The sequence below is a fragment of the Electrona antarctica genome, assembly GCF_951216825.1.
Source record: "Electrona antarctica genome assembly, chromosome: 11".
Taxonomy (NCBI): Eukaryota; Metazoa; Chordata; class Actinopteri; order Myctophiformes; family Myctophidae; genus Electrona; species Electrona antarctica.
Window position 1 is genome coordinate 42,236,253 of NC_136792.1, and position 27,122 is coordinate 42,263,374.

Below are 27,122 nucleotides of genomic sequence, written 5' to 3' on the forward strand. Positions count from 1 at the left end.
GACTAAAGAAAGGATGTTCCATTACTTCACAATGACATCTCATTCTCTACTTTTGCACCATTGTAGTGTACCTACGGTACTGTAGTGACAGCAGTAAGTGGCACTGACAAAGCTGGAATTCATCAGGACAATAGAGAAAATGGAAGTTGCTTTGGGTTTACACCAAGATTCCTGTGCCAGTATTAAAACTGCCAAATGGAATAAGTCCCCGCACCACCACCACCACCACTACCACCACCACCACCATCACCACCGTTATGTACAGTTGATGGGATTTTTATAACAATGCCATCCAAAGCAATCTGGAGCCAAAAATACAATACAATGATTTTTTGGGGGGAGGGCGATATTGCCGCAATAAGAAGATTAGGCCTGTGCCCCTTCTGACGGAAAAGCCTGATTTAAAGCAGCACAGGAAAGCACTGGGGAAATCAAAATGATCAGAAGAAAGGAAGGCACAGTAAGAATCATCAACAGAAAAAAGGTACATGACACAAATGATACGTACTGTAGCTCACTAGTTCAGTCAGATATACTCGACGGGTTAATACACTGCTTTACTATGTGGGTGTATACAGTGTTATGCAAGACCCACATGTATCACTCAAAATCACACCCGTGTGAACTGAGTGGTGCAGTGACGTCACACACTAACCATAGCAACCATGCTCACCCGTACGTGGGGCCACGTACAGGTACACAGGTACACAGGTACACACACAGGTACAGACAAAGCTGGTTGTTGGAGTGGTTTGCACCACTCAAAGATCCCCATACATGGAAAAGCCCATGGTGCCCATGCAGGTCTTGTGACATCACGTGACAACATCAGTGATGAAGATCCCTGATGTCATAGTAAATGCGACGTGCTGTCGCAATTAAACCCATATATGGAGATCCCTGATGTCAATATTTACGTTCTCAATAGGCCCGAAATTAAGGCCCGCCCCTACCTGGGCCCTCATCAAACCCTGTACATTCAAGACACTGCGCCCGCTGTCACCCTTAGATCTCCATATATGGAGCTGACCTGTTCTGACATTCCATATGTTGATCTGACCTCATCAAACCCTGTACACTTAAGACACGCTCCATAGGACCATATGTGGCCAGTACAGAATTCATTCCATATGTTGATCTGACCCCCCATGCCAAAGCGCCAGCGCTCGCCCAGCAGTCTGCTGTCACCCAGGCGGATGCGTGCATGCGCCAAGGTCGCTTCTCGCCCTCAGGCGTCTTACTGGTATAGTACGTGCATATCACTTGTTTAAAAGGCAGGTGGCTTGCACACAACGTTTCGACCGCAGGCGGCCTTCATCACCTGATGAAGGCCGCCTGCGGTCGAAACGTTGTGTCTTAACTATGGTGTTTCAATAAAAGAACACCATTGGAGCAATCCTGTGTGCGGACTCTCTTCTTTTCACATATCTAGTCACTTACCTGCTTGAACTTTAGCATCCCTATTGTGGGAATTTCATGTTAAATAGGTGAACATTTTGGCGAAAAATATTTGATCTACAAGCTCGCAATGTATGGCGTTGCGACCTGTTATGAGCTTGTATATCAGCTATTTGCGGCAAAGAGATTTGCTTTAGAGGGGAAAAAGGAGAGGGCCAAGGATATAACCCTGGGGGACCCCAGACAATGGATTTAGGTGTCACCCTATGCAGCTGTAAACCTATACAACATGTCATGCTGATACAGTATACTGTATACAGTATAGCATCATTAATCTCGTTGTGCTGTATAATATTGTATGTAGATTATGTTGTTCTTTGTTTTTTACATCTTTTTACATCAAGCATTACATCTTTTTATTGTGCTTTTCTACCTATTTATCCATCTGCTAAAATGTTCTACAGTAATATTGCACAACTAAATCAAATGTAAGTTACATTTATTTAACCTTTTTATTTATTTATTTATTATGTAACCAATTCTTTATTACTGGCATTATGGAATACTGTAATATGACCATCTGTGAGCCAACATGCACCCACACACATTCCTCAAAGTTTAATGTATTTCCTACTTTGATCAGAGCAGGCTTACAGTATGCGATAAACATTTTGATAATGCAGACTGAGCCATTGTGGCCAGCCAACTCCAGGTCTGGATGACAGCTCTCCACATCAAAGTGTGTCAGAGCGGGTTGGATATCAATGGACTCCCATTGAGGCCGATGGGTCTCTCGACTGCTGGGCCCATATCCAGCAGAGACCAACCGTCAAGGCCCCCTTCCATCTGCTGCCCTTGTCGTGCTTGTGTGTGTGCGTGCGTGCGTGCGTGCGTGCGTGCGTGCATGCGTGCGTGCGTGCGTGCGTGCGTGCGTGCTTGCGTGCGTGCTTGCGTGCGTGCGTGCGTGCATGCGTGGGTGCGCACCCGTGGCTGAAGTATAAAATAAGGTCTAACGCAGCTACGCAGGTAAACAGGCTATTGCTATAGGGGACCCCCTGGAACTACCTCAAGGACCCCTGGGATTCCCCAGATCGCACCCGTGTTTGCATACATGTACTCGTGTGAGTGTTTGCATGTGTTCTGTGCATGTGTGGTAAATAAACGGTGCATTTATATAGCGCCTTTTATATAAGGCGCTTTGCATAGATTGTGCATCACATCCACGTTCACACACACATTCATACAGGAAACCATGTAAGGCACCAACCTGCACATCGGCGAAAAGTAAGAGTTCTGATTCTTGCTGAAGGACACTTCGACACTAACTCTGGGGGAGCCCAGGATCCACCGGCCACTCTATACCCTGAGCCACTGCCGCCACTATGTACTGTATACTATACTGTATGTCCGTATATGTCCATACATGCATGCCTGTGCTGACAGACGCTATAATGTTTCTCTGTTTTTCTATTATTAAGGCTTGAGAAGACACAACAGATGGCTGGTGAGCGTTGAAGGAAAAAAGAATCTCACTCCTCCAAAAAAGTGGAGGGGCTCCACCCACAGCCATAATGGGCCTCTGAAAGATTTAAGAGCCTGATACGACCAGTACACGCACGCACGCACGCACGCACGCACGCACGCACGCACGCACGCACGCACACACGCACACACGCACACACCACATGCATAATCAGCATATGGCCACTGCAAAGGGAACTGACACCAGCGGATAAATCAGAAGAGCAAGTGTTCAGATGGACTTTGATAAATGTCCAGTATCACTATCAGGCCCACATGACCTGGATGCTGCAGCAGCACAATGTTACAGTATGTCCACATGGACACATGGCATGGTCAGCAACATGTGGACATGAGTAGTATGCCGTAGAGAGGTACCGTCATTTGCAAGGCTGATTGCTTTCTGCTCTGCTTTATTCGATATAAATCCAGTTTATTTCACGTAGTGAAGTGTAGATCGGTGATTCTCAAAGATTTTGGTCAAGGACCTCCACATTGAATTTAATTGTATTTATACTTGGACCCCCATGAGAGAAGATTTGTGCTGTTAAAATGTTTCAAAATGATTCCACATGTTCCTCAATTTCTCAAAAGATTAGCAGAAATTGCAGATGTGACTCTGGAGGTCCCCGGATTCCACTTTGAGAACCAGCAGTATACAGATGATGATCTCATGTACTGTTTCTGATATGAGTGGGAAGGACAGTGACTCTGATGGCTCTTTGTGACTAACAACCTCTTTAGATTGCGATATGATTCATACAATAATTCCAGTCCGCAACACTAAATGCTGTATTCATTTCGGCTTTAATAGCTCACCAAAAGGCAGCTCACAAAATAAATGTTCTCAAATCACTGCAAATGCGATTGAGCTACTCCTCCACTTGCCTTTTCAGCACTAATGACGCACATTCTGACTTTGCCCTTAGATTTAATCCTTTATGTTTTATTGGGTCGGTGGAACCACTTGGTTAATTAAAAATCTTTTTTTCTTTTTCTTTTTCTTTTTTAAAGGCCATCATTTCAAATAATGTTACCCAGGTCACATCCTTGCATTGCACAGTATTGGATAATCCTTTTTATCTTTTAGTAAGACAAATTCACTCAAGGACATATTCTTGAACATGTGAAGTAGCCTCATGTTGTTTGACTCAGCGACTCATTATCATTGTAATGTGACTGAGGGCTCTGACGGAACAGTGCTCAAAATACTGCATGGCGATATGCAGAGAAATGTAGCAAGTAGTTGACAGATGAACTGAAGTCGACTCCTTCCATGCCACCAATGCTTGCAGTTAGTCACATATCATCACATGGAAATCCCTTCCATCTCAATATGATGGGACCCTGTCCCTGGCGAAGGCTGGTTGCCGAAACGCGTTGGTCCTCCCTTTTTTGTAATGATCTTTGCCAGGCAGCGGTGGCCGAACGGATTGCGGAGCAGTCTTGATACCGGAAGGTCGCCAGTTCGAATCAGCGGTCCGACACGTTAAAATTACCACCGCTGAAGTGCCCTTGAGCAAGGCATTGAACCACTACCATGAAATGTTCTATGAGCAGGGCCTGGCTGGAAACAAGTTATTGAGCTTAGCCCAGATACCCTGGGTAAATATAGTAACTTTGCTTTGCTTTGCTTTGCCATGCCTTAAAACGAGTAAAAAGAGTGCCTTGGATCCTCCTTGCATTCTCAGGACAAAATAATAGTAAAATAATAATGAAGAATAAAAAACAAAACAAGAGATATCGCCTAATAGTCTCCCCGGACCTTCGTTCCCTATGGGGGCCAGACAATAAGCTTAATACTTAATCCAGCACCTCAGGCATAATCTTTTTTTATTTTGTCTGACTCTTTCTCTTGTCTCTGTTTCCGTTTACTATCCTTTTTATTCCTCTCCCTCATCTCTTTCTCTGTGGTTCCTGCTCGCCCTTGATGTCTTGACATGTAATTGGGCAAGGCCAGGGCTTTCATGCTGCTCTCCATCACCTGGGGCACTGCCCTGCCCCTCTGCTGGGCCAGCTGACCTGGAATCAGCTCCTTGGAGAGCCCGGGCCTAGTCGCAGAGCTCCAGGGAGGTACATGAGGCCGTCTGGCTGAGGTGATGTCTTTCATCTTAACACCAGACACTCTCTCACTACCACGGTAGACACACTCTCCATTCAATGACACTCTAAATGAGATGTTGCAATTCCTTTTGAGGAGGTGGAAACATTTGCAAGGGGAATTGCCTGTCTCTGCCTGTCTCTGCCAATCATCACAGTCAGAGTGTGCAAATAATACGCAAGTGCACAGTATGTGGCATGATTGAGCTCCAATCTAACTCTTTAAGAGTCCTGAGCCCAAAGCCTTAATTTTCTCTGACAGGCTAGATGTCTGTCTGTCTGTCTGTCTGTCTGTCTGTCTGTCTGTCTGTCTGTCTGTCTGTCTGTCTGTCCTTCTGTCTGTCTGCCTGCCTGCCTGCCTGCCTGCCTGCCTGCCTGCCTGCCTGCCTGCCTGCCTGCCTCCCTGCCTGCCTGCCTGCCTGCCTGCCTGCCTGCCTCCCTCCCTGCCTCCCTGCCTGCCTGCCTGCCTGCCTGCCTGCCTGCCTGCCTGCCTGCCTCCCTGCCTGCCTGCCTGCTTGCCTGCCTGCCTGCCTGCCTGCCATAATGCAGACAACTAAGGAGATGAGCTGAACAGGTATACGACTTTACTTGTGAGCCGAAATGTTGTGCCGGCACTCTTTACTACATGTCGTGAACCCCATGCATAACATTATGAGCCTTATACTGTGGGTTGTATGATCAATTTGTAACATGATGGAAGTCCATAATAGGTCCTGCACATTTCTGCTGATGCATTTTCTTCAAAACACAGTTTTGCTACACTGTATATGAATCATACCAATTTGTCATTTGGCTATAATACAGTAGCCTTCCAGAATTTGCAGGACAGGCCTACAAACAATCATGAATGCAACGTCCTTCAACCTCAACTTCATCAGACATCGAGAGGCCTCTTAACAATGCAGAGCCAAAAGCAATTTCACTTAGACCTAATACTGTAGAGGGTGCCACGAATGCTATGAATGACACTGTTGGTTGCAGAAACATGATATTTTCCACCACCAAATTAGGTACACACACATGATCTTGGGAGTCTTTGACATGTCAAACTGGTCGTTGACATTTGTTTTTTGCTTGTGTCTTGGCTTCTAAATGTGGTGAGAAGAGCCTATTTCTTCCAAAAACAACATGAATGCAGCATTACATGAACATTTGAAATAACACTTTCAGACACTTCTACACTGCCCCTGTATGCTTCTGCCCATATAGGGCACACCACAAATTAGAAATGTTGAACCCTAACACTATTTCCCCCCACAGCTTCCTTGGGTCATGGCGACTGCAACTGACGGCTTCCTTAGAGAGCACACGGCCCTGCATGGGTAGGCAACTCAGTCTGGTGAAGATATGTGCTCCCTTTCTAGTTTTTAATTTAATTATCTTATCTGCTCTCTGTCTCTCTCTCTCTCTCTGTCTCTCTCTCTCTCTCTCTCTCTCTCTAAACTCTTTCTCTCTGTCTCTTTCATTGTTCTTTCTTCTCTCCCCCCCCCGTTTCTTCTGTTTTCTCTCTTTCAGTATCTGTCTTACTGTAAGTTATCTTTGTCTCCACACCGTAAAATCTGAATCTGTTAATTCTTGCTTCTCTCTCCCTCTATATATACACCTGCAGTGTCTTGCTCACTCTTTATCTCTCCTCTAATGTTTTTTATGCCTGCTTGCAAAGCCCTTTGAATTGCCTTTGCACGTGCTCTACAAATCCTTCCATCTCATATTTTCACTCTCCCATCTATCCAACTCCAAAAGCCTCTTCTTCTCTCCCCACTTGTCCTCTCCTTCTTCTCCCTGTCTCTTCTCCGTCTCCCCCCTCTCCCCCAGCATGCCCCCTCTCCTTCAGCTGCATAGATATACACTGTCTCTCCCTTTACCCAGTCCATAATTCTCTCTCTGCCCTTCTTGCGCCCCCCCTCCTCCCATCTCTAAACATCTCCTTCTCACCTCTCTCTCTCTCTCGCACGCGCTCTGTCCCCCTCTCCCCTTTCACTTGCTGCAGCCCACCCTGCTCTGAGTCTTAATGGTACATGCCATTATTGAGCCAGTCTGTAAAAGGGAGGGGGGGCAAAGGGGTCCGTGTGCCTCAGCGAAGAGGCTACTTTAGCCCCTTCACATAAACACGTTCGCAGTTGCCTCTCCGCGAGAAGAGCCCCGCTAACGACAGCACAGCCTGTTTCTGTGTGAATCGCCCAAGCTGTGGATATATAGAGGCAGCAGGGAGAGGGAGGGAGGGAGGGAGAGAGAGGCAGAGAGAAAGAGAAACAGAGACAGAGAGAGAAATAGAAAGAGAGGAAGGGTCAGTGTATACAAGCAAGAGAGAGAGAGAGAGAGAGAGAGAGAGAGAGAGACAGAGAGAGAGAGAGAGAGAGCGAGGAGGAGGAGGAGGAGGAGGAGGAGGAGGAGAGGGACCACGGAGGAAAACACATACATCGCTGCCAGTTTGACATCTCCTCTCATGCGTCTGTTCCAGAGCGTGAGCGAGCGCGACAAGGGAAAGCAAGAAGGGAAATAAAGCCCGGGAGCTGTGCTTCTTCTTTCACTCCATCTCCCCCTCCCCAGCTGCTCGACCGACCCCCCCCCGCCCTCCCTCCCTCCCTCTCTCATCTGCCTCATTTTCTCCTCTTATTTTTCGGTCCATCATCCAAGGCTTGAATACGCGTGTCAGCTGGCATGGCAGCATAAAATAAAGGGATGCTTTGAACGCTGCCTCTTTTTTTGGGGGGGGGATCCTTTTTTTTCCCACGACAAGGGACCAAGGAGGAGGGAGACGGGGCAACGCAAGCAGCAGCAGACAAAAACCAGTGTGCTTCTACAATGAATGGGGAGATCTCCTGCCGCATGGACTGGAAATATAGCAGTTTGGACACAGAAGTCTCTGAATGAGGTAAGAGCAAAACATGCTAACATTTTCTCTCGTCCTCATCTCTTCTCCTGCCGGATTGAGTCTACAGGTTCGGGAAAAAGGATGTGAGAGAGACACATAGAGGCAACGTGCGTGCGCGCATGCACACACGCACGCGCACACACACACACACACACACACACACACACACACACACACACACACACACACACACACACACATACACACACACACACACACACACACACACACACACACACACACACACACACACACACACACACACACACACACACACGAGGACAAAGATGGCAATCTTCCCACTCAGCAGGGAAATTGGTTCATCTTCGTCAAGATTATGCGTTTGTTTCTTTGTTTGTGTGTGTGTGTGTGTGTGTGTGTGTGTGTGTGTGTGTGTGTGTGTGTGTGCGGCGTGCATGCTTGCTTGCGTGCGTGCGTGCGTGCGTGTGTGCGTGTGTGCGTGCGTGCGTGCGTGCGTGCGTGTGTGCGTGCGTGCGCGTGCGTGCGTGCATAGCAGCACGATGGGAAGTGCTAAATCTATGCGTGTTGCATACCGCAGAGAGGCAGCGGGAATTGGGGGCTGAGGTTCCGTCGCTTGCTCTCTAATGAAAGGCATGACTGATAATCCCCATGATGAGTTCAGTAGTAGTCGGCTGCTGAGATAGCAGAAACACATGGTGAGGGTCTTCCTTATAGCAGGGCTCCACAGCTGACCCCTTAGCCTTTAACAACAGCTCCTGTGTCGCATGACAACAGACCCTAAACAGCACTCAGTTTGTTCTATATTTAATTGGTCAGAAAATACAAATTTACCTGCATGGAACAATACATAATGTGTTGTTTCTGTTAGCCTTTCTCCAGGAATTTGGGAGAAAATAAACAAAAACAGAATACATAATAGTAGAATAGTAGAATGTCTGACTCGCAGGCACACATGCACACATGCACACACATGCGCACGCGCACACAGACACACACACACACACACACACACACACACACACACACACACACACACACACACACACACACACACACACACACACACACACACACACACACACACACACACACAGTATAGTTGTAGGTGCGCGCACACATGCTTGCACGCACACACACAAAAACAGAACAATAACTACTTGTATTTTCGGGAGTCTTAACATTGCAACCTTGCCCTGGCATCTCTAGGGAAGGTCCTTCTCTCCACCTTCCAGACAGAGAATAACAACTCGTCCAAAGAAGTGAACAAAATGGGGCACTGGCTTGAGAAAAGGAAGGCTTGAGTTGAAGTTAAGTAGGCTGTACGCTCTCGTTTCTGACAGCTAGCATGGAAACACCCCCCCCCCTGTGTTCCAGGGAAAAGGTGCAGTAGTGAACAGCTTTACTCGCTTGACCAACACAGGTGGGTGAGTGACCGTCCTCAAGACTATATGACACAAGCAGCTACTGCTCCTGAATTCTTAATACAAAACAATAGCACTATTGTCCCATCCTGCAGCATTTCACATTCCATAGAGACAATAGCAGAATGTTTAGGGCTGGTAACGCTAATTAGAATGTGCAGGGCATTGCTCAAAACACATTGGTAAATCCCTCTACCCTTTTTCACAAATAGGCCTACTCCATGAGTATTAGGGCACTTCCCGCTTCACAGAAAAATCCTGACTGTTAATTTAATGGTTTTTTTTTACAATCTAAGAGCTAAATTAACATTTTAGGTCTTTGCAGTGTGTGTGTGTGTGTGCGTGCGTGCGTGCGTGCGTGCGTGCGTGCGCATGTGAGACAGAGGTATAGAGATGGCAAGAGGGAACGAGAGAGAGAGCAAGAATGATGATGAGCAATAACTCTATTACAGAGAGTGTGAAAGCTTCTTGTAAATCATATTGGGACCATTCTTCAGCAGTAGTATATACTAGAGCTATTGACAAGAAACTCACAGTGGTGTTAATGGAAAATGCTGCTCAGCATTGGTGGACATGACCAAGTGTCTGGGCCACACTCCCAACTCCTTGCTCATGTGATGTGTCAGGGGCAGGGCACATCAAGCCCCCTTCTCCCTGGAAGTAATGACACACTCAGCCAAAGTACGCTCACATCCATCATGACATCAGTCGCGACTGTTTTTATTTCGTTTTTTGAAGGAGGACCTCCATAAATGAGAAAGTATCAGTTTGCTATATATATATATATGCTATATTTTTTATATAATCCTCCCTACTATAGAGTGTGCTGACCATATAAGGAGTTCCTCCCTGTCCCCAGTGAGCCCCTGGGGTCAAAAAACCCTAGTTTCAGTTTTGGTGGCGGGTGGCAAAGCCTTCATCCAATCAGGATGAGAGGGGCCTTCCTCCAATCATGTCTGGGGGCGGGCCTTGGTGCACATGCTGTTGCACTTCCCCCCACTGTAGAGCGTGCATGTGCACATTTTGTTACCGGGTGGACCGGGTTTTTTTCCAAATCACCCAAATCACTGAATGCTCCTTTAAATGAAATATGCAGGTATGTCCTGCTATCCCCCGTCTACAGTGACCTTTGACTTCATGCATGGCAGTATCACTGACACTCTCAAGCCTGTTATACGACAGGCACAACTCCATAAATTGTCTTGGGCACAAAGTAAATCGCTTATTCTCCTCATGCTCCTCTCATCAAATCATACAATATTTATGGTCATCTATTCCACAGTGTACATACATGATGGCAGGCGGCACCTGGCGCCTGTTACTCAGCCCGTCTGCTAGCATGCAGCGAGCCCCTGTTCCCAGCTGTTTGTCACTTGGGATTCACAGGATTCTATATTGCTGCGTTCTCTGAGCCTGCATACTGTATACAGTATACATATATATAATGTATATATATAGCTCGTGCTCAGTCCGGCAATGTCAGCAAATAGCTGCCAGATATTATCTATGGAGGAGAAAGGGCTGTCATTTCTTTCTGTGTCACAGTAGCCCCTAGGTCAGCCTATAAGACATACAGTATACACGAAACGCTGATGGCGTGAAAACATAACACGTGTGGCCACAGCTCTGCTCCAGAGGACCCAACCATAACCCTTAGGTTAGAAATAGAATAAATGGTAAATGGTAAATGGTGCATTTATATAGCGCCTTTATCCAAGGCGCTTTACATAGATTGTGCATTACATTCACCCATTCACACACACATTCATACACCGATGGCGACGGAAGCCATGCAAGGTACCAGCCAGCACATCGGGAGCAATTTGGGGTTCAGTGTCTTGCCCAAGGACACTTCGACATGTAGACAGGAGGAGCCGGGATTCGAACCGCCGACCCACGGATCATTGGACGACCTGCTCTACCCCCTGAGCCACAGAACACAGAACAGATTTAAAAAGAGAATAAAACAGATGGGTATAGAATAGAATAGAATAGAATAGAATAGAATAGAATAGCATAGCATAGAATAGAATAGAATAGAATAGAATAGAACCGACACAACATAGAGCAAGCAAATTCAACATTTTTGTAAAAGTATCTTCTGGTGTAAAATGTAGCACTTGAAAATGCAGGCTCCACATTGTCCTCTCGAATTATAAGCATAGAATTACTGTAATTCTACAATGCAGTAGCTACAGTACCGTATATATAGGACTGTGAGTGTGTATGCACTCTGACATGAAAGAGGGAGGGATTAACCAAGACTGAGCACAAAATGTTGTGAAAAGTATCGACAGGGTTGCCGAGCTTTGAAAAGCCGCTGCCAGTATGTGGGTCGCTTTTAAGGAGTTCAATATCGACGCATTTTTTTAACTCTCCTGGTGCACACTGGGTGAAATTAATGTGTTTGATGTTGGTGCATGCATTGTTCGAAGGAGAATAGTAGTGTACAACATGACCTTCTCCTGTACTGTACTGTACTGTACTGTACTGTACTGTACTGTACTGTACTGTACTGTACTGTACTGTACTGTACTGTACTGTACTGTACTGTACTGTACTGTACTGTATGGGGGAAAGTATATATGTGCTTGCATGAAGTGATCATGGAGTAGGGCAGTAGGCAACCACACACCCTTACATTCGGCATACAGACATTCAAAACATTCGGCACACGTACAGTCATAATCGCGCGCGCGCACACACACACACACACACACACACACACACACACACACACACACACACACACACACACACACACACACACACACACACACACACACACACACACACACACACACACACACACACACACACACACACACGACAATCTACAGTTCATTGCAAAGCTGTTTGGCATTTAGTATGGCGGTGTGGCTCTGCTCTTGTGATATCATATCATCTGATATCATATCACATTTTATATCTCAGATTATCTGTGTACCGAGACACAGCTCTGATATCAACAACAAACCCCAGAGCAGAGCATAACATAAAGACATAACATCAACAACATAACTATCAATGCATCCATATACCACATAGATACTGAACAGATCACATGATCATAATACAATCCATAAAACACATTATAATCAGATACCCATAACAGAACTATAGATACCACATATAGTACAATCCATAAATCACGTTTATAATCACAGAATCACCCATTACAGAAATATTGCCACAGGGAGGAGGCCGGGGAGGTGGACGGATTTTTAACGCTGACATCTGAACAGCAGAGACACAGCATGAAGACTGAGGACAGTGTAGTGACTGCTTAAAAGAACACCTGATTGAATGTGGGCGTGAGTGAGTTAGCTGGCAGTCAATCACCATTTCCACACTTGAGCAGACAAGCGTGGCCAAAGGAAGCTGACTGACGGCGTCTTTTCCGGGTTTTTAGACAGCTGGTGGATGAAATTCCGGCTGAATGCCGCGACGGCCAGATTCCCGGAAACGCTTGCCCCCGCGGCAGTCAGCCGTGTGGGTGGAGCTTCATTTCCATCCACCAGCTGTCTAAAAACCCAGAAAAGCCCAGACAGCAGAAAACGGCCGCGCCTGTCTGGTAGGTCTGGCAACAGCTAATGAGAGTGAGGGAGTTGACATGGAGAGAGACTGCTGATTTAAAGGAACAGAATGAATTACCGATAGAGAATGAAGGGGATATTATATAATAAACCTTCTGCCTTCCGTGTCTCAATGAACTATCGCTGCGCTGGATTGTATCTCTTGTATGCCAAAAAAAAAAGCAATAACCCAGTTGTCTTCCACTATCCTTTCCATGCACTACTACTGATACAGCAACACCACACGTATTTCCTGTAGAGAGACCTGTGAGTGACGATGTGATTAATGGGGTCTCTCCTACCCAGGTAAATCTCCATGCCTTGTATATTAGCCATTGATTCAGATATACAGTTGGAGGCCATCGATATTGTCCTTTTCTTTTTGCTGAGGTTTGCGTGATCTGCGCAAAAGGACAGTTAACCCATTTTGGGCGGGAACCCCTTTTGGTGTTTTAAACATTATGTTATAATTTAGCTATTGAAAAATAGCAGATCTACAAGCTCATAGCGCGCCACCGAGTGGCGTGCTACGAGCTTGTAGGTCTGCTATTTTTGAAAAATCGTGAAAATTTAAAGGATTTTTTCAGGATTTAGAAGGATTTTTAAAAGTTTTGAGGTCAGGCCTAAATGGGTCAAATGATAAGGGACAATATCGGTGGCACCCAACTGTATAGTGTCACCATAGTCTGTGTACACACCAAGTATTACCTACATAAAGTGCATATACAGCAGGGAAAAGCAGGACTTTTCTTTCCCAACTTTGCTCTCTGGGACAAGAAGCGTAGAAAACAGTAGTCCGAAATGTTTTATTGAAGCTATAGTTGCTTAATGCTGAGGCAGGCCTATACTTCTTTAGTTCATTTGTACTCGGGTTGGAGTAACAGTACAGTATGTGGACCTGGGCTCACAGATGAAGTGGACCATGGTGACATTGATCAATTCTTGATAAAACAAGCTTCTAATATATTATTTATGTTACTTCTACTATGCATGCATCTCTTGGTACAGCACCTCTAAGGCCCTAAAAACAAGGCTCCAGACTTCCCAAAACACAAACTGGTCAGGCTACTACTTGTCCTCACTCCCCGAAACCACCTCACCCCTGCCCACTTTGACAGGCTGACGACAGAGTACAGCATCTTGCAATGGGTCTGGTCCACAAGATTCGCTACACCACCAAGATACCCATGTACCTGTCTAAATACTTCCTTAATGTCAACAAAGTCCACACCCACAACACCAGAGGGAGTTCAACAAACCATGTGCAACCCAGATTCGGCACAAACAAGGGACTAAATTAATTTCGCTCCTATGCCACCAAAATGTGGAACGCCCTACCAACAGTCATTAACACATGCGAATCCCTTGACTCCTTCAAAACTGCTCTCAAAGGGCACCTACGGACGGCTGCAATTCGAAACTGGCCCCCGTAAAATCCGATTCCCCCACCCACCCCTTTTCCCCCTCGCTGTATGTTTTTTTTTTCCTTTTTACCTCCTATGATGATTTCCTGTTTTTGGCTATATAGAAGTGTATATTCGTACGTCTCTAAATGTTTTGATGAATTGAAAATGGTGGGCCCTATTGTAAACAAGTGTAATGCTTTTTGATGTCGTCCACTCACAGTTAACAGTTTTTGTATTGAGTTGTACTTGAAATATACTGAAATTCTGCAAACTGTTAATAAATAAATAAATCAATCAAACATTAAATTTACAATTTACAATTTAGGCATTTAGCAGACGCTCTTAAACCAGAGCGACTTACAAAAAAAAAAGCATGGGAATACATCACATATATAAAAAGCATTTATCATGAAACATTGATTAGAATAGATCAGGGGTTTTCAACCATTTTCACATCAAGGTCCATTATTTATTCAGCATTTGAGCCATGGACCACCATTCACCGAGATTTAGCCTCTCATACCAAAGACTTTGGTGTCGTTGGATAGGCTTCTGTCCACAATTCCATGCTGTATTGATGTTGGTACCATTAGGAGAGAACTAGACCTGTACGTGCCCGTCGGCCACTGGCCTACTTGAGAACGATGCAACTTGAGAACCTAATAATACCCGTTGTCAACTTGTCATAGCACCTGTTATGCTATGACAAGTTGACTATCTGTCTGTGTCCCTTTTGTGCACATACTGTATATGGAGATCTCTGTATCTGTCTGCCTCTGTCTGTCTGCCTCTGTCTGTCTGCCTGTGCTTGAAGAGTGCAAACTGACTGTGAAAAGTGGACTGGTTAAGTAATCAATTTGCAGGTGTGGGGTTGCCATGGCAATCAATTGGCTGAGGCAGAGGCTGGAAATTGTACAGGTGAGGGGACTTAGGCTCATTAGCTTCACTGGCAGAGCCTGACCAGAGCCTTTTGTGGTCTTTCTGGACAACGGTGTGTCCCACAGACTCGAGGCCGGGCACTGCACTCCCTGTGGTGGTTTGGAACGCGTGTGTTGAATTTGAAGTCGGTGGGTCAAACGGTTCTCGAGTTACGTGTATTACAGTACACGCACACACACACACACACACACACACACACACACACACACACACACACACACACACACACACACACACACACACACACACACACACACACACACACACACACACACACACACACGCACACACACACACACACACACACACACACACACACACACACGTCGCAGTCGGCCACCAGCCTACTTGGGAACCTAATGATATGATATACGTTGCCATAGCACCCGTTTTAACTGTCAGCCGGTGTCCCACATGGAGATCTGTGTATGTGCCTGTGTGTGAAGACTGCAAACTGAAAAGTGTACTTGGCAATCAATTGGGCCCACTGACAGAGCCTGATTGGTTGAGCCTCAATTGGCTGAGGCAGAGGCTGGAAATTGCACAGGTGAACGGAGTTGGCCTCATTAGGCCCACTGGCAGAGCCTGGCCCAGGTGAAAGGAGTTGGCCTCATTAGGCCCACTGGCAGAGCCTGACCAGAGCCTTTTGTGGTGGTTCTGGGGAACCGTGGGTTCGACCAACTCAATACCTGGCACTGCACTACCTGTGGGGGTGTGGAACGTGTGTGTCGAATGTGAAGTCGGTGGGTCAAACGGTTCTCGAGTTACGTGCATTACAGTACACGCACACACACACACACGCGCACACACACACACACACACACACGCACGCAGAGACGCGGCACATTTATGGTAGGATAACAATCAAAATAACAATTATTCTACATTCTCTAATTGTGTAGACTTCTTGTAAATTAAGTAATGCAGATGTTTAACAATAATTTAACTCTTGAGAGCGTAACATGAAAGGACACATTAGGGTCAATTTGGTTTCATTTTACACTCTCAAGAGTTAAAGATCTAATAAGAGTCCATTTGGTTACCAACTCTCCGTCATTTAGCTGGGGACCACTTGGAACCCCCCTCAAGCACCACTGGTTGAAAACCACTGGATTAGATTAGATTAGATTACTTAAAAAGCAGTATGTCAAACAGATGATGAAGTGCCTCTCAAACAACAAACTATAGCATTTATTTATTCTACTACCTTGGCACAGTGGCTTGGCATGAACATTACTCATATAGTATTTGTTTTTGTCGGCACTGAGGAAATGTCAACTTAATCGTCTTTTGTAATTACTGTAAAATGTTGGGGGACAAAGTGACAGCTAAACGCCTCTGAAAGAAATGTACACTCTAGACAGTTTCGGCATATCCGGATCTGGAGGCGTCTAAATTCAGTATGTATGGGTCTAGAATTGGGTGGAAGCAATTTTGAGAGATAAAACCAAAAAGAAGATTAAAAAAAAAAAACAGCAAGTTATAGACGCTCCTTCATATTGGAATGTTAATAAAGTATTCAATAAATCAGGATAGGTTTCCTAAGCAGTATAGCTGTATGTTTTGTTCTAGCCCCTATTTAATTTAGTTGTCCCCACTCCAAACTAAGACATCAGCTGCGGTAGAGTTTGAATTAAGAGCCAACACGACAAATGTTCTTAAACCCGTACCCTGGGCACATGTGGCTCCTTCCTTTCTTAATAAACATATCTGAAGCAAAGTCATGGCCAAATTACAGGGGAAGAACACAATCTGTTGGGCCCTTCAGTGGTATTGCATGCCTGTAGCCTTAGAGATTATACTCCATGGGGCACTTAAATTCTGTCTGGCTGCCCATTAAGACAACCACCATGCTGGATCATTAATGTCCTGCAGACACACAGGAATTAACCCATTTAGACCTGAGGACGATTCTACAACTGCCTTCAAATTCCTGACAGTTTTCTGAAAAACCCCATGTTTATGAGTCGTTCTCAAACATTTTCATGTCAAGGACCCCCAACAATATATGTAATTGGCCGCCGACCCCCATCTGAAAATATGTTGTTCCAGGGATTTGAGTTAAAAACTATTCAAAGATTTGCGCCACATTTTCACGATTTTTTCAAAATAGCAGACCTACAAGCTCGTAGCGTGTTACTCGTGAGCTTGTAGATCTGCTATTTTTCAATAGCTAAAGTATAACCTAATGCTTGAAACACCAAAAGGGGTTCCCGCCCAGAATGAATTAACTGTGCGCTACCGCAGGCTGATGTTGGCTGAGACTCGTCTCCAGCCTCTCTAACAGCCCTTGTTCCCCTCCGAGGACAGTGGTTGAAGGAGGAAAATCAATGGCAGCCTCCTAGACGAACCAGTATAAGCCCCAGAATGAATGAATAATGATTCCTTTTTAAAGAGGGATATTGTTTTGGTTCGAAATTAGATTCCGGGTTTTCAAATGATGTAATAATTATAGAAGTAGGGGTGGGGGTGGAGGATGGGGTGACCACAGACAGCTCTGCTGTAATCGTGAATAGTGTGACCTTGACCTGTCTCTACCGGTATTAGGGGCGTAACGATACATTTCAACAGCGATACGATACGTATCACGATACATGGTTGACGATACGATACATGGACCATATTGGTTCATTATGACGATCCGATACGATTCAATGATTTGAAATCGATACAGTAACTATTTTAAACTAATTAAACCCCTTTTTTCTTCTGAAAATTGCTAAACACCACGCACAAAAATGTAGTATTAATACAATCGATTATTTGCATAGCAAAACGATTCAATACCGATTATTTGCATTGCAAAACGACACGATACGATACATAGTCAATGTTGCCGTTTTCATTTTGATATACTTCGATTCTTGAAATTAAAATCGATATTTCGATACAGTTACTATATCATGTACTCTCTTCTACACTGGTGCTAGTGTAGAACGGAGTACCCATTTCATATCAAGGTCCACAATTTATTTGGCATTTGTGCCACGGACCACCATTTGATGACATTAAGGTTCTCAGAGACAAAGATTAATATGTTGTTGGTTTTGGATAAGAGTTTGTCCACAATTCCATGCTGTATTGATGTTGGTACCATAGGAGAGATAACAGCCAAACTAACAATTCTTCTACATTCTCTAATTGTGTAGACTTCTTGTAAATTAAGTAATGCAGATGTATAACAATAATTTAACTCTTGGGAGCGTAAAATTAAACCAAATGCACCCGTCCATTTGGTTTCATTTCACGCTCTCAAGTTAAAGACCTACTGAAATGAAAAATACGTTTTTCACATATCCGTGGTCATCATAATTATTATTATGGCCATACCTAACAATGGATGCAAAAAAATCTAAAAATCTAATTTGAATTACTTCCTTTGAATGAAAAAGTGCTGCGTGATGACGTGTCGAGGCTCACATGCATATTAATGAATATTGATTAAATTCACCTGTTTTATTCCCATTGCTGTGACATCCACCAAACAGGTGGTTTTGATTACAGAATACTCCGTTTTTAATCCCATTCAAGATGACACCCAGACAGTGTATTACTCGTTTTAAGCTTAATCATCACGCAAAAATATGTATCTGAAAACATTATAGGTTAGAATTAAGCCATGAGCTTTGCTGCCTGTCTCTCTCTGACTTTGTTTACAAACAATCTGCATGTGCGTGCACGCATTGCGCACGTAGCAGAGCAACGTCCCATTGCCAGGAGGGATATGTGACGTTCTGATTGGTTCAAAAACGCACATCTTTCCGCTTGAGCGTGAAACTACCTTATATATTAATAGAGACGTCACCGGATTTCTCCTCCCATCCACTTGCATTAAGTTGCTCAAAAGTGCATGAGGCGATTTCACTCCTCCTATTTCACTCCTCCTATTTCACTCCTCCTTCCGGGTAGGAACAGAGTGCATTGGGATGGATTGCCCCAATACTATGAACGCGCTGGCCGTTGACTATCATTGCGCCATTTGCGCGAGTTCATGTATGAAACATAGCGTTCACGTGTCATGGGCCCAATAACATGAACGTGCGCAATGATAGTCAACGGCCCAGCGCTGGCTCTAATACCAAATTCGGCCACTGTGTCCATTTCGCCTCAGGGTTTCCTCCCGGTGCCGTCTATATACTAAGGAAACTACAAAATAAAATGCTCCAAATAGCCATTTCACCCCATCTTTAAAGGGTACATTTTATTTGGTTACCACCTGGAAGTTGGAACCCCCTCAAGGACCACTGGTGGTCCCTGGACCACTGGTTGAAAACCATGGCCTAGAGGAACCTGCAGCAACCTCAGACGAATTAGCATATTGTTGATTCCTTATTACCGTAAGGCCCGCATGGCAGGAGAGGATGTTCCTTCTCTACAGCATGTGCTTCCTAGCTAGAATAGTTTCAGCCAGGGTGACAAATATAACCCTTGGCTGTCAGATGATACTTTTTGCCTCTGTGACGGTGCAGTAACTTAAACTTGAACGTACCCCGTTCTCATACAGCAAGCTACTTGGCTGACCCTCACTTGGAGTTCATTGATTCCCTACGGAGCTGAGCTAGCAGTCCAGGTTAGACGGGCGACTTTTTTTTATTTTGTTATTATTTTTTGTTTTGTTTTATTGTGGCAGCCATTGCATCAATTTTTTTCTAATTTCCTACCAATAGGGATAGAATATCTTTTTTGTAGCTGCCTCTGCCTGTCATTTGATGAACAAGGTGGAATTTAAGATTTAAAAAGCAATATTCATACAGCATCTAGAGTGTTTGTTCAATAACAGGGATCTCCACGTCTCTCCAGTTCTTTATTAAACAGAAAATTGAGTTTCAGGTCAAGACTACAAATTAGCCAATCACGATAGAGTACAGGATACAGGACAAACTGAAGTGATGAAATTGGAACTGGAACACTATGACATTGAAGCTGATAACGATCGTTGTAGGGTTCTCTCTCCTGAGAAAAAATAATAATATTTGAACTTGGAAATGTATTTTCTGTTTACTAAAGAGCTGGAGAGATGTGGACCCATGTTACTGAACAAACACTCTATTGCAATGATTATCAGAAGATTGAGCTTCATCCTTTTAGCAAAACCTTTCACTACATTATTTTATGTGATGATAACAAATGTGCCACCAGCTTATTTATCACTATGATCAGTGATGCTGATTGCTGATTGCTGATTGAGTCAAACCGGTATCACCATATGCTTTTTAGCCATTTTAATTGCCTTCTTCTGGATAATGCTAGTATTATGTAGCCTGATTATCAGACTGTAGCTTTCTTGAAGCTTCAGTCTGACATTGTCTCCTGTCTGAGCGATTTCAAGGGGGAGGGGATTAGAATTTCCCTCAACCAGTAGCCATTGGTGTTGTTTTTCCCTCCTTCCTCTGTGTGTTGCGCTGCGTGATGACGCTGAAAACGGGACTCGGCGCTGATTGGTTGTTCGTTAGACCCACCCCCACCACCCCACTCATTGGATAATACATTTTTGTACCGAAGAAATTATAGGTTCACAGTGCAACACCAGACCAAGAGACGCAGTCCACTCAGAGAGTGGGCGGGGTCTTTGGGCTGGATCCAGGCTAAGTATTATGCTGATGATATGGTTGTTCATATAGGCTGGTCATGGGGACAGGGTCATTGTGTAATTAGGGACAGCAGGTGTGGCCAAGTTATTAATACATGTTTCTCCTGATGGCGTAGTAGTGGTTCCTCCACGATCACAAGCGCCCTCCCCCTCTCTATCTCCATAATTGGATGCCAGAACAACCTTCCTCCTATACACTGTCAGCTATTCAATTACTAAATAAGACTGGACCGCCCACCACTCTGCTTTGCTATAATAAACAGATTATGGTTTTGACATGCTTGCTGTTTACTGCTTGAATGTACTTACATGTGGTTTGCGTGTTTCTGTTTATAGTGCAGTGCACGTACTTGGTGTTTTTGCAGTGATGCTTTTGGCAATGGAAGAATGTCACTGTGCCAATAACGAAGCTTTCGTCGTATATTGCAGTGGATTGACAGCTGGCAACATGGTTTCACGATCTATGAAGCCTGTCGCCTGTCTGTTGGAGATTAAGAAACATGGCATGATGGCAGACACACTTCTATGCAGGCACGCATACAAGTGTAAGTGCATATTGTGGTGTATACTGTAGATGCACACACACGCACGCACGCACACGCGCACACACACACACACACACACACACACACACACACACACACACACACACACACACACACACACACACACACACACACACACACACACAAAGCTGCCTTTAAAGCATGCCTACAAAGACAAGTTGAGCAACATGAGCATAGCATGCAGGCATGAAAGCAATGAGCAAAGTCCCTGACCTAGCACTTGAGATTTACCTTGTCTCCTGTCACACAGTGGCCAAGCAAGCACAGGGTGGAAAATAAATCCCCTCTTCCTTTCCCCGCGACAACTTTCCTTCAAGCGTTGCTATTACATAATCGGACCGAACAGTGCTTCTATTGCCCCTATCTTTCCTTCATGGAAAAAGTGAGGTTATAATCAAGATGGTCAACACAGTGTTCTGCTCGATGGGGAGGGGAGAACGGGGGGGTTTGCTGTACTGTATACAGTTGGAGGCCATCGATATTGTCCTTTTCTTTTTGCTGAGGTTTGCGTGATCTGCGCAAAAGGACAGTTAACCCATTTTGGGCGGGAACCCCTTTTGGTGTTTTAAACATTATGTTATAATTTAGCTATTGAAAAATAGCAGATCTACAAGCTCATAGCGCGCCACCGAGTGGCGCGCTACGAGCTTGTAGGTCTGCTATTTTTGAAAAATCGTGAAAATATTTATTTCAGAAAACTGGAGGATTTAGAAGGATTTTTTAACATTTTGGGTCAATGGGTCTAAATGGGTCAAATGATAAGGGACAATATCGGTGGCACCCAACTGTAGGTACTGCAGAGCACTGTACTGAAATAACTGAACAGGATTGGTGAAGAGAGGGTGAGATGAGGCATGGATGGAAAAGACCAGATGATCATTTCACACAATGACAGAGGAAGTGCTTTCTGATCGACCTCAAAAGGGCAATTCAGACTTCAGAGTACAATTTTTCCCCAGAACGTTCGCATGCTTACATTTATCCTCTGGAGTACAAAGGTATCCTGTCTGTGCCGAAAATAGCGGACCTACGAGCTCTCAATATGTCGAGGACGTGACGGCAGGACAGCAAAATCATTCCTATGGGGAGTTTTTGTTCAGTATATCGGGGGTCTCCCCATGATCTCTCCAGCTCTTTAGTAAACAGAAAATACCGTTTCGGGTCGAGATAATAATTTAATCCAGTTGGGAGAGAGAAGTCATACGGAACACGTACGTACGTACAGGATGAAAAAGTTAAATCAAAAGCGATGAAACAAATAAATGGGTAGACAAAATTGTCTACCCAAGTCTGTGTGTTTGACTATAGGGTTTGACTGGATTGTTGAATTCCTACAATGACCATAATGCTTTGCTGCACTGCTCCTCCTTGTGGAGAGGGGGGAGGCTGTGTGGAGGTATGACTTAATCCAGAGCGATTTACATTAAGCAAGAACAAAAAACTAAAGCATGGCAATACATCACATACATAACAAGTAGTTATCATGAAACATGCGTAAGCTAAGAACGTAACAGTAGAATATCAATATAATTAAACTGTACTGCTACATAAAATGCTATAAGTCTGTATAAAATGCTATCTAAGTCTACATAAAGTGCTATCTAAGGTCACATTCCCACCTAATACTTCGGTAGACTCGATGCGAATGGGCGAGGAAGTTGGGATTCTTGCATATGTAATTTGCTGCGGTTTGCCTTCACACTGTCATCCGCAGCAATTGGAAACGCAGCAGGGGGGACCTTTATCAATGTGTTCCATTCATAAACTAGCCTACACAGTGAAATCTATGGTGATAAAATTATACTCATAACGTGCATGTGTCGTGCCGTCTGGGACTGGACAGCCACCCCCCCCCCCCCCCCCTCTCTCTCTCGCACGCAGCCACGCACTGTTCTTTTGGACATGGAGGCACAGCACTGATATAACAGACAGCAGCGCAAAATGTTTACAACTTTATCGAGATGAAAGTCCCTACGCCCCAGTCCCCAAACAGTGACAGCACTCCATGTTTATGGCACGCACAGACAGACAGACAGAATATTCTGTAGGCTATATACACTGCAGTGTTTTTATGTGTTTCCTTAAGCAATTGATTAATGTACTCTTTGCTGCGGATTGCATTCCCACCTGCACCGAATCGAAATCAAGTGCGATTGGAAGCGAAGCGAAACCTCCGTTTTTGGTCGAAGTAGAATGCGGTTCTTAATGCGCATTAGGATTCGAATGAGGCTTCACACCTGCCAAACGAAGCGCAGTTTCTGACAATGCGCAGCAGGATTCGTTTTAATCGCAGTAAAGCTTTCTGGTGTGAATGTCACCTAAGTTACATAAGTTGAGCCTTTGCATATGCCTGTAAGGTCGTCGGGGCTCGTCGTTCGTCGAGGATGGAGTTCGCTGTCTCTCAGGGCAAGTGCTACGTTGGAGTCTGAAGAGGTGGGTTTTCAGACTACGGTGGAAGATTGGGAGTGAGGCTGCAGTTCTGATTGTAATGGGAAGTGCATCCCATAGTTTTGGAGATCACATTTTCATGACAAATGTTGGTCATGAACATGGCGTCTCTCTAGGTCGTCCTCAGACGAGCCCTCCATCGTCGTTTCCAGTCATCCCGGTTCTCCATACATCTGGCCAGTTCGTTGGTACTTTGCGCTCCTGCATCGCTCTCGAGTACATCCACGTATGTTAGCGTGGGACGTCCTCGTGATCGATGCCCGTGTGTTGGTTCCCAGAGCACCAGTTTTCTGGCTGGCAGTTATTGATGCCTTTGGTAGTGTCCCGCTAGTCTAATCCTCCTGTTATGACTAAAATATATAAAAGAAACCACTATATTGCACACATAAAAACCCAGGAAATTGTTTCTTGTGTCCTCAACATCATTCAAATAAGATCTGGTTGCAAAAGGGGTGAGTAAGCATCAGAAATGTCAACTGCATTCCACAACAATAAGCCCCGGTTTGGTGCTGGCACACACACAACAAGCGGCTCTCTCAATTTCGCTCTAGAGGAAATCCTGGGGGCTTTGTCATAAAATCCCCCAGGCTTTAATGAGTAGCCTACTGAGTGTCCACCTATTCCAGTGGTGGAAAAATTACTCAATTATTTTTACTTAAGTAAAAGTATCAATACTGCAACATAAAAATAGCCCGGAATTCAACATTTACTTGAGTAAAAGTACAAAAGTATTGGCTTCAAAATGTTCTTGAACTACCAAAAGAAGAAAGTACTCATTGTGCAGAATCATTTCAAGTTTTCAAATGTATAAGAATATTTTGAAAATGGCAGATCTACAAGCTCACAATGCATCACATTGCGACGCATTGTGAGCTTGTAGATCGGCTATTTTCAAATGGTCGAAATGTACAGTGTATATACAGTAGTGCTGAAGTGAATCTACAAAGTAACTATATTAACAAAAGTTTTCAAATGTAGTAGTGGAGTAAAAGTACAATATTTGGACCCGAGATAGTAGTAGAAGTAAAAGTATTTTTTGAGTAGAAATACTCAAGTAAAGTACAAATACCTCAAAATTGTACATAAGTACAGTACTTAAGTAGATGTACAAGCTGTAGGTACTTTACACCCTGCCATCTACTCCCATAGTGAGAAAAAAGAACACCCCGTGAACATTATTTGGATATTAAGCTCATAACCTCTCAGAGAAAAATACCACCCGGTCAAATGAATTGCAATTATACCCAGTGGTTTGTAATGGGCTGTACACTCTTTTGTCAGTGACACATGTACAACATGATTCGCTAAAAGTTCAAGTGGAAGTGCAAGGCATTAGTGTCCGTAATGGGACATTTAGCTCACTGAAAGGCACATAATAACCGTGCAATCACAGTAAGAGCGATTACCGCAATGTGTAGCCTACAAAAAACACAATGAGAGAGTTGACAAAAATGGCCATGAAAGTGACAGATGTGCAGTCAAGTCAATATTGTTCCAATCAAGCAATTAAGTTATATCTTTTCATTTTAATCTTCTTTCTAGTGTGTTTTCAATATATTTCTTTTGGCATTGAATAAGGGTAACAGGAAAGTGGGGGCAAAGTGGAGTGGTTCTACACCAGGAATCAAGCAAATGCTTTTGCTTTTTTTTTACTGACGAATTTACAGTTGGAAATGTATATACAGTATCCAAAACAAAAATCTAAAATGGCACGAAAAGGTGTTTCCTTTCATCTCTGATTTGATATTTATGTTTGATAATATCACAATTTAACAAAAAATTACGTTAACTACATTAACCCTATACTGACCCTATTTGGGGAAAATTTCCCAAATTTGTAAAAGTGTGTCAAGATTTCTAATTTTGTCCCCCCCCCCCCCCCCCCCCTCTCTCTCTCTCTCTCTCTCTCTCTCTCTCTCTCTCTACTATATATATATAGTAAAAAAGTAAAAATGTCAGATATACAAGCTGGCAATGCGTCGTAGTACAAAGAATATATAGGGCGGTTGAAAGTGGTTAAAAACGTTCTCCCCCCTAACCCGGGGTGGTTGTGATGTGATCTGCATAAGGATGACCTGCAACTCTGACCGACTGTGAAAAATCCAACATTGATTTAATGTCAAAAGTAATAAAGAATAGGGTGACCTGTTGGAAGGACTACAGCGTGCATTTATCGTCCTTTGCCCTAGGCTTTAATTAATAGTTATAAAAGATCGGAGAGCTGCCAACCTGACCTGTCTGGCACTGGCAGTAATTTCCTAAGCCTCTCTAAGAAAGTGAGAAAAATGTTAAATGTCGACATAAGGGTAAACATCCTCTTAACATCAGTTAATGTTGATATTTAAAATGAGTAATTATATCATAAATGGGTTCTAAATTCTAATGTCACTGTGCCCAGTGTGTTACTGTAGTAGACTGATTTCTTGTGCTTGTTTTTGTCAATACTGTGGGAAAAAAGGTTAAATTTGCAATGCAGATGACATGTCATTGAAACCGGCTTGTTACAGTAAATTACCTCCGGACTGGAAAAGTCAAGAGTCACAAAATCTGAATCCAACTCATGACACAAACCCGTTTTCTGCCCCACGAATGGAAGGGCTGGAAGGAGCGCCGCGGCTTGTGATTGGGTTAGACGGGCCGTCAGACGGGCCATCAGTCCGCTGCGTCAGTGGCGTGCACAGACATTTAGAGGGGCAGGTGCTCAAGTTAAAAAAGGGCACCTTGTGCAGCGCGTGGAACCGGCCGGTTGCCTTAATCCATTTTGGGCGGGAACCCCTTTTGGTGTTAGCATTATGTTATGCTTTAGCTATTGAAAAATAGCAGATCTACAAGCTCATAGCGCGCCACCGAGTGGCGCGCTACGAGCTTGTAGGTCTGCTATTTTTTCAAAAGGGCACATTGCCAAAAGGGCAGGGGGTGCTCTAGCACCCCCTAGTGTCTATCTGTGCACGCCACTGCCGCTGCGTTCATTGTAGGGAGACGAGGATTTACTATTCTGTGCCTATCGGGTTGCAACTCAGACGGGGCTGAGTCGGCTCAAGTGAACTTCGGAACGTTCGACACGGCAACTCGCTCGCCAAAGTGTTTAGCTCGCTCGGTGGTGTCTCTCGTCTCGTGGCTCAAGTTCGCTTGAGACGGCGCCCCTTCGTCGCAGTCTAAGGGGCAACTCACACGGTCGCAACAGATTGATGTATGCTTGCTGTATGAGATGTATAGCTGATGCAAGCTCGCAATGCATTTCCAATGGGAGTCACATGGTTTGACACAACATTTGTGTTGTATGAGGGGGAGGGGGGCAGTC

At 44.4% G+C, this 27,122-nt stretch overlaps 1 protein-coding gene across 3 annotated transcripts in view; it reads left to right on the top strand.

Annotated features, from left to right (window-relative positions):
* The first annotated feature begins 7,389 nt into the window (after positions 1 to 7,389).
* The window catches only part of b3gat1a (beta-1,3-glucuronyltransferase 1 (glucuronosyltransferase P) a), a 131,287-nt gene continuing 111,554 nt past the window's right edge, over positions 7,390 to 27,122 (top strand). For all 3 annotated transcript variants that reach the window (XM_079513994.1, XM_079513996.1, XM_079513995.1), the window contains exon 1: positions 7,390 to 7,894. The gene's annotated coding sequence lies outside the window, so the exon portion shown is untranslated. The remainder of the gene's footprint in view (positions 7,895 to 27,122) is intronic.